This window comes from Triticum dicoccoides, chromosome 4A (genome assembly GCF_002162155.2).
Source record: "Triticum dicoccoides isolate Atlit2015 ecotype Zavitan chromosome 4A, WEW_v2.0, whole genome shotgun sequence".
NCBI lineage: Eukaryota > Viridiplantae > Streptophyta > Magnoliopsida > Poales > Poaceae > Triticum > Triticum dicoccoides.
The window spans coordinates 582,959,491-582,970,883 of record NC_041386.1 but is presented as its reverse complement, the minus strand read 5'-3'; positions in this window follow the sequence as shown (position 1 = coordinate 582,970,883).

Here is an 11,393-nt window from a genome sequence, read left to right as displayed (position 1 = left end):
TTGAATTGCATGATCCTGAGAATGTTCAACTGAGTGCACATCTGAAGGGCTTCTCTAAAGTACTCTGGGTCCTTCTCCATAGCATCAGTGTAAATGGAGCGAACATCAACAAAAAGATTCTTCTTGGACTTGATCACATCAAAGTAGATGGCAAACTGAAAACGGTTCCAGAACGGGTGGTTGACCAAAGTGGGTTCTTGGTCCACGTATAGGGGTTGCAGCGACGCTTCTCCCAAAACTCCTTGTTAGTCATCTCAATCACAGTCTTCCCTTTTGGCTTGTTGGCGGCTCGCTTCGATTGCTGAGGAGGTGGAGGAACACTTGCAGAAGCACTTGCTGGAGGCGGTTGGGTGCTCGAGGAACCACCGACAGGCTCTGAGGTGCGGTAGCGTTTTGATGTGGCACGCCCGGGGTTGATACGGCGACCTTGCTGCTCGGAACGGTCATCACCTGGAGCCAAACACAAGAACAACGCGAAACAACCAGAAAGAACGAGCATAAGCCAACAAACACAACAAAAAGATCAAGGTAAGGCAGGAGAATGATGGAAATTGGCATGCAGCGGTAGTACCGTGACCTGCCCGCGTTAGTACCGCTCCAAGCGGTAGTACCACCCCAAAGGGAGCGGTAGTACCGCTCTAGGTCAAGCGGTAGTACCGCTCCAAAGGGAGCGGTAGTACGGCTTGAGGCGGATAAACAGCAGTTTCATAGCACGAGGCGGTGAAACAGTGGTTTCCTACTACCGTGGTCAGATCCGACACTACCGGCCTACCAAATTCAAAAATAATCCTACCAAACTCTAATCTAGAAAGTCTAGTTGATTTCTCCAACCAACTCAAGCCTAGATTTAGCCAAAAATCTAGAGATGCAACCACCATTGCCCCTAAGAAATAAGAACTAAAAGGAGACAAAGCGAAAGAAAGAACGGGGGTAATACCGGCATCCATGGCAAGAGGACGAGGTAGGGATCGACTCCACCAAAGGAAATGGAGAGGGACGCCCCAGAGACGGAGATCCTCCGGAGCCCTCCCACGGCGAGAGAAGGCTGGAGAGAGGAAGAGACAAGAGGGGCGAAGTGAATGGGTATGGGGGAGAAGAAACCTCCCCCTGCCCCCGACTTAACCCCCTGGTCCCGTTCCTCAGCGGTAGTACCGCGCTGGGGGGCGGTAGTACCGCTTATAAGCGGTAGTACCGCGCACCACCAGCGGTAGTACCGCCCAGCACGCCACAGCAACTAAACAGACACGGCTTTAGCTCGACGAAACGACAAAAACGACAAACACACCAGCAAACGATCAAGACACACCTCTTCACAAGAGGGCGGTGGCCGAGGCCACCTATGTTTGAGTCAAAAGGTATGGCACCGCGAAGATTTTAACCTTGAGCCCATGACCAAAACTCGTCTTTTAAACACAAGTGCCATCAACAATGGCTAAAGTGAAAGACTTGATCAATTTATGCATAATGGGGGAGGGAGAGTTCATTGAGAGAACAGCACTCCCATATGTCCATGCCTACACCTAAACTAGACAACAAGTTGAGCGTGATAGGGTGTGCGCGGGTTCAAGCAACATTGCTCGAATCAATGATATTTAGCTCATGCCTTAACTCGCGAAATCTTGCTTCATCCAAGGGCTTCGTGAAGATATCTGCAAGGTTGTCATGAGTGTTAACATAGTTGAGCTCGATCTCTCCTCGCCTAATGTGATCCCGGATGAAGTGATACCGAATCTCAATATGCTTCGTCTTGAAGTGTTGCACTGGGTTGAGAGAAATCTTGATGGCACTTTCATTGTCACACCAAAGAGGCACTTTGTCACAAGTGACACCGTAATCCTTTAAAGTTTGCCTCACCCATAGAAGTTGTGCACAACAACTACCGGCAGCAACATACTCCGCCTCAGTGGATGAGAGAGACACACAACTTTGCTTTTTGGAAGACCAACTTACCAAAGAGCAACCAAGGAATTGGCACCCTCCGGAAGTGGACTTCCTATCCACTTTGTCTCCCGCCCAATCGGAATCCGAGTACCCTACAAGCTTGAAGTTTGATCCTCTTGGGTACCATAAGCCAAAGTTTGGGGTATGAGCCAAATATTGAAAGATTCATTTGACTGCCACAAAGTGACTTTCCTTAGGTGCGGCTTGAAACCGTGCACAAATTCCCACACTCAACATGATGTCCGGTCTAGATGCACAAAGGTAAAGCAAAGAACCAATCATGGAACGATATACCTTTTGATCCACCACTTTACCATTGGGATCTAAGTCAAGTTGGCACTTGGTGGGCATTGGAGTGGAGGCCGGCTTGACGTCACTTAGCTTGAATCTCTTGAGCATGTCTTGGGTGTATTTGGATTGATTGATGAAGGTTCCTTCTCTTCTTTGCTTCACTTCGAACCCTAGAAAGAACTTCAACTATCCCATGGAGGACATCTCGAACTTTGAGGTCATGAGAGCGGCAAATTCCTCATTGAAAGCTTTGTTAGGAGAACAAAAGATAATATCATCAACATATAATTGGCACACAAACAACTCCCCTTTGACCTTCTTAGTAAAAAGAGTGGGGTCGATTAGCCCAACTTCAAAACCACGGTCTTGTAACAACTCGGTAAGGTGGTCATACCACGCACGTGGGGCTTGTTTAAGGCCATAGAGTGCCTTATCGAGTTGATACACATGATCGGGAAAGTAGGGATCCTCGAACCCGGGGGGTTGCTTGACATAAACCAATTCATTAATGGGACGATTAAGAAAAGCACTCTTCACATCCATTTGTTGTAACTTAAAGTTATGATGAGAAGCATATGCAATCAACATGCGAATGGATTCAAGACGAGCAACGGGAGCAAAGGTTTCACCGTAGTCGACACCCTCGACTTGGGAGTAGCCTTGTGCTACCAAACGAGCCTTGTTGCGAATGAAATCCCATGGGCATCTTGCTTGTTCTTGAATATCCACTTGGTTCCAATGACATTATGGTTCCCCGTTGGCCTTGGCACCAATCTCCACACTTTGTTGCACTTGAAGTTGTTGAGTTCTTCGTGCATGGCATTGAGCCAATCCGGATCTTCTAGCGCCTCATAGACCTTGTGGGGTTCCACACAAGAGACAAACGCGTGATGCTCACAATAATTTGCTAATTGTCTACGAGTGCTTACCCCCTTTCTTAAGCTTCCAAGGACATTCGTCATGAGATGATCCTTGGTGGAGAGCTTGGAAGCAACCTTGGCGGCACGACGCTCTAATTCCTCCTCGGTGGTGAGTTGAGGAGCGGTTACTTGATCATCTTGAGCGTCTTCATGAACTTGTTATTGATCTTGAACTTGCTCGGGGGAGAGAACTTGACCTTGGGCATTACTTGGTGTGTCAACACCGTCTTGAGTATGATCTTGCCCTTGGTCTTGTTCATGAGGTTGAGGGCCTTCACTTTGTTCTTCGGAAGCGTGTGGGCCTTGGGTTGGTGATGGCTCCACTTGAGTGGAGCATTGTCCTTCTCCTTCGGCCACAAGGGGTTCCTCAATGGGTAGGATGAAACCAACACCCATTCTTCTTATGGCTTGAGGAGGAATTTCATCACCTACATCACAAGTGCCACTTTGCTCCACTTGGGAGCCGTTATTCTCATCAAACTCCACGTTACACGTCTCCTCAATAAGTCCCTTGGATTTATTGAGGACACGGTAAGCATGAGAGTTTGTAGCATAACCAACAAATATGCCCTCATAAGCTCTAGCCTCAAATTTAGACAACCGAACACCTTTCTTGAGAATGAAACACTTACACCCGAATACTCGGAAGTACTTGAGGTTGGGCTTGTTACCGGTGAGTATCTCATATGGAGTCTTGTTCAAGCCCTTGTGGAGGTAGAGTCGATTGGATGCATGACACACAGTGTTGATGGCTTCGGCCCAAAAGTTGTACGGAGACTTGAACTCCGCCGTCATGGTCCTTGCCGCATCCATCAATGTCCGGTTCTTCCTCTCCGCAACACCGTTTTGTTGAGGGGTGTATGGTGCGAATATTGATGCTTGATTCCCTCATCACTAAGAAATTCATCCAAGGTGTAGTTCTTGAACTCGGTGCCGTTGTCACTCCTTATTGTCAAGATCTTTGCATTGTGTTGACGTTGTGCTTCATTTGCAAAGTCAATGACGGTTTGTTGGGTCTCACTCTTCCTCTTGAAGAAATACACCCATGTGTACCTTGAGTAGTCATCCACAATCGCCAAGCAATACTTCCTACCTCCAAGACTATCGAAGGATGGGGGCCCAAAAAGATCCATGTGAAGGAGCTCCAAGGGCCTCTTTGAATAAATGATAGTCATGGGAGGGTGAGCCTTCTCATGTAGCTTTCCTTCGATACAGGCACTGCAAGCACGATCTTTAACAAAGCTAGCATTCGTTAGTCCACGGACATGGTCCCCCTTAAGAAGACTTTGCAAAGATCTCATATTGACATGGGCTAAACGGCGATGCCAAAGCCATCCCACATCAACTTTAGCCATTAGGCATGTCGCGGTCTTAGTGGGTCACTCCGAAAAGTTAATCACATATAGACCATTCTCGACATGCCCAACAAAAGCTACTTTAAGAGTCTTGCTCCACAAGAGGGCCATGGTATCAATATCAAAGAAAGTGGCAAAGCCCATGATTGCAAGTTGACGAACGGATAGTAAATTGTATGCAAGGGACTCAACAAGCATGACCTTCTTGATCGTGAGATCATGAGAGATGACCACTTTGCCAAGTCCCAATAACTTAGAGGATGAGGCGTCACCCCACTCGACATTGGTGGGAATACATGGAACTTTGTGCACGTCCACCACCAAGTCCTTGCTTCCGGTCATATGATTTGTAGCTCCGCTATCGAGCAACCATGATCCACCTCCGGAAGCAAACACCTACAAGAGATCAATGCTTGGTTTTAGGTACCCATTTTGTAATGGGTCCTTTGATGTTAGTAACAAGGGTCTTAGGAACCCAAATAGACCATTGAATGTACTCATGAAGAGAACCAACAAATTTGGCATAAACATGCCCATCACTAGTACAACATAACACATAAGAAGGATTAAAATCGCCGGCTTTGTTGGGAGGGATGACATTGCCCTTCTTGACGTTGTTCTTCTTCTTCTCCTCGGGGGCACTCTCTCCCTCCCTCACAAAGGTTTGCATGAGGGGAGGAGGTCGTTTGGTCTTGTCATTCTTCTTCTTGTTCTTGGAGTCGGGCACGTACCCAACCCCTTCCTTGGCCACACCTCCCTTTTGGTTGATCAAGAGATTGTTGAGGTTCTTATTGCCTTGTATGCAAGTCGCAAGACCTCTCTCAAGTTGCTCCTTCAACTTAGCATTTTCCTCGACAAGATGTATATGCTCACAACACGGGTTAGTAGCATTTGCATTATCGATTAAAACCATATGAGGAAAAGTTGCTTTCTCCTTAGTTAGCTTCACTTGGAGTTGATCATGAGACTCCTTGAGACTAGCGTGAATACCCTTCAAGGCCTTGTGGGACTTGTCAAGTATATAAAACTCCTCTTTGAGTCTAGCAAGATCAACCCCGAGTTTGGCCTTCTCGGAATTTAGCACACGAGAAACAATGAGGGCATGATCATAATCTTTCTTTAACTTAGCATGATCAACGTTGTGTGACTCCTCAAGAGCCAAACGAAGACCATGCTCTTCCTCAAGAGCATTGGAAAGATCCGAAATCTCATCGGCATAGTCACGACTATGCCCTTCCATCTTAGAGATGGTGTCTTCGTGAGCCTCGATCATGTCATTGGCCTCACCAAGTTGTTCCAAGAGAGCAACAAAGTGCTTCTTGGATTTTCTCTTGAGTTTGCCCATAAAAGCCTCAAACTCGTTAGCCTCCACATTAGCTCCCTCAAGTTTATTAATGCTATCCGTTGGGGAAGGATGATTAATGATGGTAGTTTTGATGTTGGAGTTTACCTTGTTGGTGGCTTTAGCCATGAGGCACTTGGCGGTGATGCTCTCGTTGGGTGAGTCGAAGAGAGACACCCGTGATGTTGTTGCAATGGCAACGAAGGCCATGGCAACCGACTCATCATCTTCATCATCGTCATCATCTTCATTGTACTCTTCTTGCACAACCAAAGCCTTGGGAGGAGTCTTCTTGGTGAAGTTGTTCTTGTTGGGGAACGACTTGGCCTTGTCCTTTCGGATGAGTTTGCCACCATTGTCTTCCCTCTTCTCATACGGGCATTCCGCAACGAAATGACTCACGTTGCCGCAATTGTAGCAAGTTCTTACACATTGCTTGCCCCTTGTGCCACTCGAGTTGTTTTTGCTAAAGTTGGGCCTCGAGTTTTTCTTGCTCCAAAATTGCCTTGAAGCAAGTGCCATGTGTTCATGATATGCATACTTCGTATCTTCGGGGTTGCTCTCCTCTTCTTCCTCTTCTTCTTCTTCCACGGTGAGCTTGGCCTTCAATGCAAGGTTAGGCTTCTTTGCCCGTTGAGAACGGAGCACCGCATTGTCGGCGGTCTTGTCCAAAATGTTCATGGCCACAAACTCATCCAACACTTCGCTTGAGGTCAAAGTATGGAAGTCCGGTCTTTGACGAATGATGGAGGACATGGCCTTGTGGTAGGGCATCATTGCCTTGAGGAATTTGCGCTTGATCCAATTGTCATCCGTGTCCTTGCTCCCGTGATCTCGTAGTGAGACCGCGAGTTTGGTTACTCTCCAATAAAGCTCACGAGGTTCTTCATCTTCCTTCATTGCAAACTCATCGGCCTCATCTTGTACCACTTCATAGTTGGAGCGTTGAATGCTTGTGCTTCCCCGGTAGAGAGACACGACACAATGACATGCATCTTTGGCCAAGGCGAAGGGACGAAGATGAGGTAGGTCTTCGGGTGGAATTGCATCTTGAATGATGAAGAGAGCATTCTCATTGAATTGATTGTCCACGGCTTCTCGAGGAGTGAAGTTGCTTGGATCATGTGGATAGAAACCTTCTTCAATGTTTCTCCAAAGGTTAGTGTTCACATGATTTAAATGACGTTTAAAGCGGTAAAACCAAGAATCAAAATCCTCATTTTTCACAATCTTAGGGGGAGGACCGGCATGATTCAAATGAGTGGAAGGAACCAGTCCGCCATAAACAAGTGGTGGTTCCACATGGGCAAAGATGCCGGTGCCATTCTTGCCACTAGAAGAAGGAGCCTTTTCACTACTAGCTTCCCCCTTGTCGGGGATAGCATCCGACACCTTGTTGGCGGGATCACCCACTTTCAACGATGCGGTGGAAAGTTTAAGCCCCTCAAGAAATTTAGTAAACATGCTTTCAACTTCGGTTGTCATGGAGGTTTTCAATGTCTCCAAGGCCACATTGAACTCCTCACGAGAGACCGAAGTTCCCCCATCTCCCGTAGACGAGATCGGATTCACACCGGAGTGTTCCTCCACACCGTCTACGGTTTCAACCATACTCTTTGGACGGTAAAGCCCTTAATAAAGAGACGAGGCTCTGATACCAATTGAAAAGATCGATATGGTTGACTAGAGGGGGGGGTGAATAGGCAACTACCAATTTTTAGCTTTTCTTTACCAAATTAAACTTTGCATCAAAGTAGGTTGTCTAGATGTGCAACTAGGTGGGCAACCTATATGATGCAATACCAACAAGCATACAAGCAAGCAAGGGTAGAAACAATAAAGAGCTTGCACAAGTAAAGGTAAGAGATAACCAAGAGTGGATCCGGTGGAGACGAGGATGTGTTACCGAAGTTCCTTCCTTTTGAGGGGAAGTACGTCGCCGTTGGAGCGGTGTGGAGGCACAATGCTCCCCAAGAAGCCACTAGGGCCACCGTATTCTCCTCACGCCCTCACACAATGCGAGATGCCATGATTCCACTATTGGTGGCCTTGAAGGCGGCGACCGAACCTTTACAAACAAGGTTGGGGCAATCTCCACAACTTAATCGGAGGCTCCCAACAAGACCACGAAGCTTCACCACAATGGAATATGGCTCCGAGGTGACCTCAATCGTCTAGGGTGCTCAAACACCCAAGAGCAACAAGATCCGCTAGGGATGAGTGGGGGAATCAAAATTCCCTTGGTGGAAGTGTACATCGGGGCCTTCTCAACCACTCCCGAGCAAATCAACAAATTTGATTGGCTAGAGAGATAGATCGGGCGAAAATGAAGTTTGGAGTATTTAATGGAGCTTGAGCAATAAATGGAGCTTGGGGGAGGAAGAGGTAGGCGAGAAGGAAGAAGGGGACTCCCTTTTATAGTGGGGGCAACAATCCCGTTGCCCCCCACCAACCAGCCCCGCACAGGGCGGTACTACCGCTGAGAGGGGGCGGTACTACCGCCAGGACAGCGGTACTGCCGCCCCAGCCAGCGGTACTGCCGTGCTGAGGAGACTAGTAGGGAACAGATCCAACTGCAGTACTACCGCGGTGGTAGGGCGGTACTACCGCTCAAGGAACGGTACTACCGCCACTACAACCGTGACTAGTGCCGCAAAACCCGACACGAGAAAAAGACCTCTCGAATCAAGGCGGTAGGAGCCAGACTGCCCAACGATACTACGGCAGTGGGGTCAAGGGCGGTAGTACCGTTGTGGAGCGGTACTGCCACTTGTGACCCTTCGGCCGTAGTACCGCAGGCAGTGCGGTACTATCGCTGGAGTGAGAGAGAGAGGGAGAAGGGATCTCTCAAGGAAGCTGAGGACCAGGCGGAGGTTCCACGCCCCAGCGGTACTACTGCTGTGGAGCCATGGCGGTACTACCGCTGCGAAGCGGTACTGCCGCTTGTGGCTTCTCAGCGGTACTACCGCTGGGTGCGCGGTACTGCCGCTTAGACCCAGACAGAACAGAGAAGAAAGGAGAGATCTCTTCAATGGACAAGAAAAGCTCGAAGGGTGAGAAGCTGATGTGTACGTGATGATTCCACCCATGCAAAACCCCAGCGGCCCCCTCTTGATAGTACGGTGCCCTCTACGCAACTAGTCCACCGAGAAAGAAACGAAAGAGCTACACCGTCTCGAAATACACTCCGAGGGGAAGAATGCGTCTCGTGTCAGGGGATAATCTGTGAAATAATCAAAGCACAAGATTAGTCCGCAAACATGTTGTAATCAATCACCAAAACTACCTTGAGAGAGATATGCCGTAACAAAAGCACTCCTACGGTATCCGGGAGTTGCACAATCTCATGGTCTAAGAAAATGATACTTGACATTAGAAAAGCTTTAGCATACGAACTACACGATCTTTGTGCTAGGCTTAGGATTGGGTCTTGTCCATCACATCATTCTCCTAATGATGTGATCCCGTTATCAACGACATCCAATGTCCATGGTCAGGAAACCGTAACCATCTATTGATCAACGAGCTAGTCAACTAGAGGCTTACTAGGGACATGGTGTTGTCTATGTATCCACACATGTATCTGAGTTTCCTATCAATACAATTCTAGCATGGATAATAAATGATTATCATGAACAATGAAATATAATAATAATAACTAATTTATTATTGCCTCTAGGGCATATTTCCAACAAACAGCGTTAGTCTAGATTAGTTCCATTCAAATCATGCAAGTTAGAGTCCAAAACAAGGGCAAAAGTGTTTGGAAAAGTAGATATGTTGGAGACGTATCACCCTTCCGGAGGGAGAAATTGAAGCCATCATCATCACCAACGATCCTCTCATAGAGAGGGGGGGGGGTAATCTCCATCAACATCTTCACCAGCACCATGTCCTCTCAAACCCTAGTTCATCTCTTGTATCCGATCTTTGTCTCAAAACCTCAGATTAGTGCTTGTGGGTTGCTAGTAGTGTTGATTACTCCTTGTAGTTGATGCTAGTTGGTTTATTTGGTGGAAGAATATATGTTCATATCCTTAATGATATTCAATACCCCTCTGATTTTGAACATGAACATGCTTTGTGAGTAGTTACGTTTGTTTCTGAGGACATGAGAAGTCTTGTTATAAGTAATCATATGAATTTGGTATTCGTTTGATATTTTGATGAGATGTATGTTGTCTTTCCTCTAGTGGTGTTATGTGAACATCAACTACATGACACTTCACCATGATTTGGCCTAGGGGAAGGCATTGAGAAGTAATAAGTACATGATGGGTTGCTAGGGTGACAAAAACTTAAACCCTAGTTTATGCGTTGCTTCGTAAGGGGCTGTTTTGGATCCACATGTTTTCATGCTATGGTTAAATTTATCTTAATCCTTCTTTCGTAGTTGCGGATGCTTGCGAGAGGGGTTAACCATAAGTGAGATGCTTGTCCAAGTAATGACAAGACCCAAACACCGGTCCACCCACATATCAAATTATCAAAGTAACGAACGTGAATCATATGAGCATGATGAAAACTAATTTGACAATAATTCTCATGTGTCCTCGGGAGCGCTTTGCTTTATATAAAAGTTCGTCTAGGCTTACCCTTTGCTACAAAAAGGATTGAGCCACCTTGCTGCACCTTTGTTTCACTTGTTATTTGTTACCCGTTACGAATTATCTTATCACAAAACTATCTGTTACCGATAATTTCAGTGCTTGGAGAGAATACCTTGCTGAAAACCGCTTGTCATTTCCTTTTGCTCCTTGTTGGATTCGACACTCTTACTTATCGAAAGGACTATGATAGACCCCCTATACTTGTGGTTCATCAACCCACAAAAAATCACGTCTCAGTAACACATTCTATCACACGACCCCTGTTTCATATCACCAACACCCTCATGGGTTTCAACATCACAATACACTTCACATGGCTGCAATTTCGATATGGTTTCCCACACTACAGCTTAACTTGGGTTTATTTCACTGTCTCCCCTCACCATCACGTCACAACCACACCCTCGTCCAAATGTCTCCCCTCACCACCACGTCCCAATGACACATGTTGCCGTGCTCGCCACCCCCTTCGCACCTTTGCAACACATCATGACAACATCCCCAACTAGGCTTGCCACCCCCTTCTCGCTTGTTCTCCACCCGCACGCGCGCCCCCAGACACGACGCCACTGGTTAACCGCCGACGGCACCCAGAGCCCTACGCCGCCTCAAATGATTTTTTTTGGGGGGGGAGGGGAAGAAACAACAAAAGGAGAAGAACAAAAGAGAGGAATCCGATAGATTTTTAGGAAACGAACGTGGACGAGGAACCGAAAGCAACCAGAAAGAAAGAAAAGCAGGGGCTACACCTAAGCGGAGAGAAATCTGATGATGGCATAATTAGCAACAACAATGGTGAGCTGTGGCGTGCGCTGCCCTGGTTTTGATAACCATGCGCGGGCCACCACCCCTCATAACCCCCCGGGCCCCGCGTCCACGGCCCGCACGACTCCACTTCCCCCGATCCCCCCCATAGCCTACCGAATACCGTACG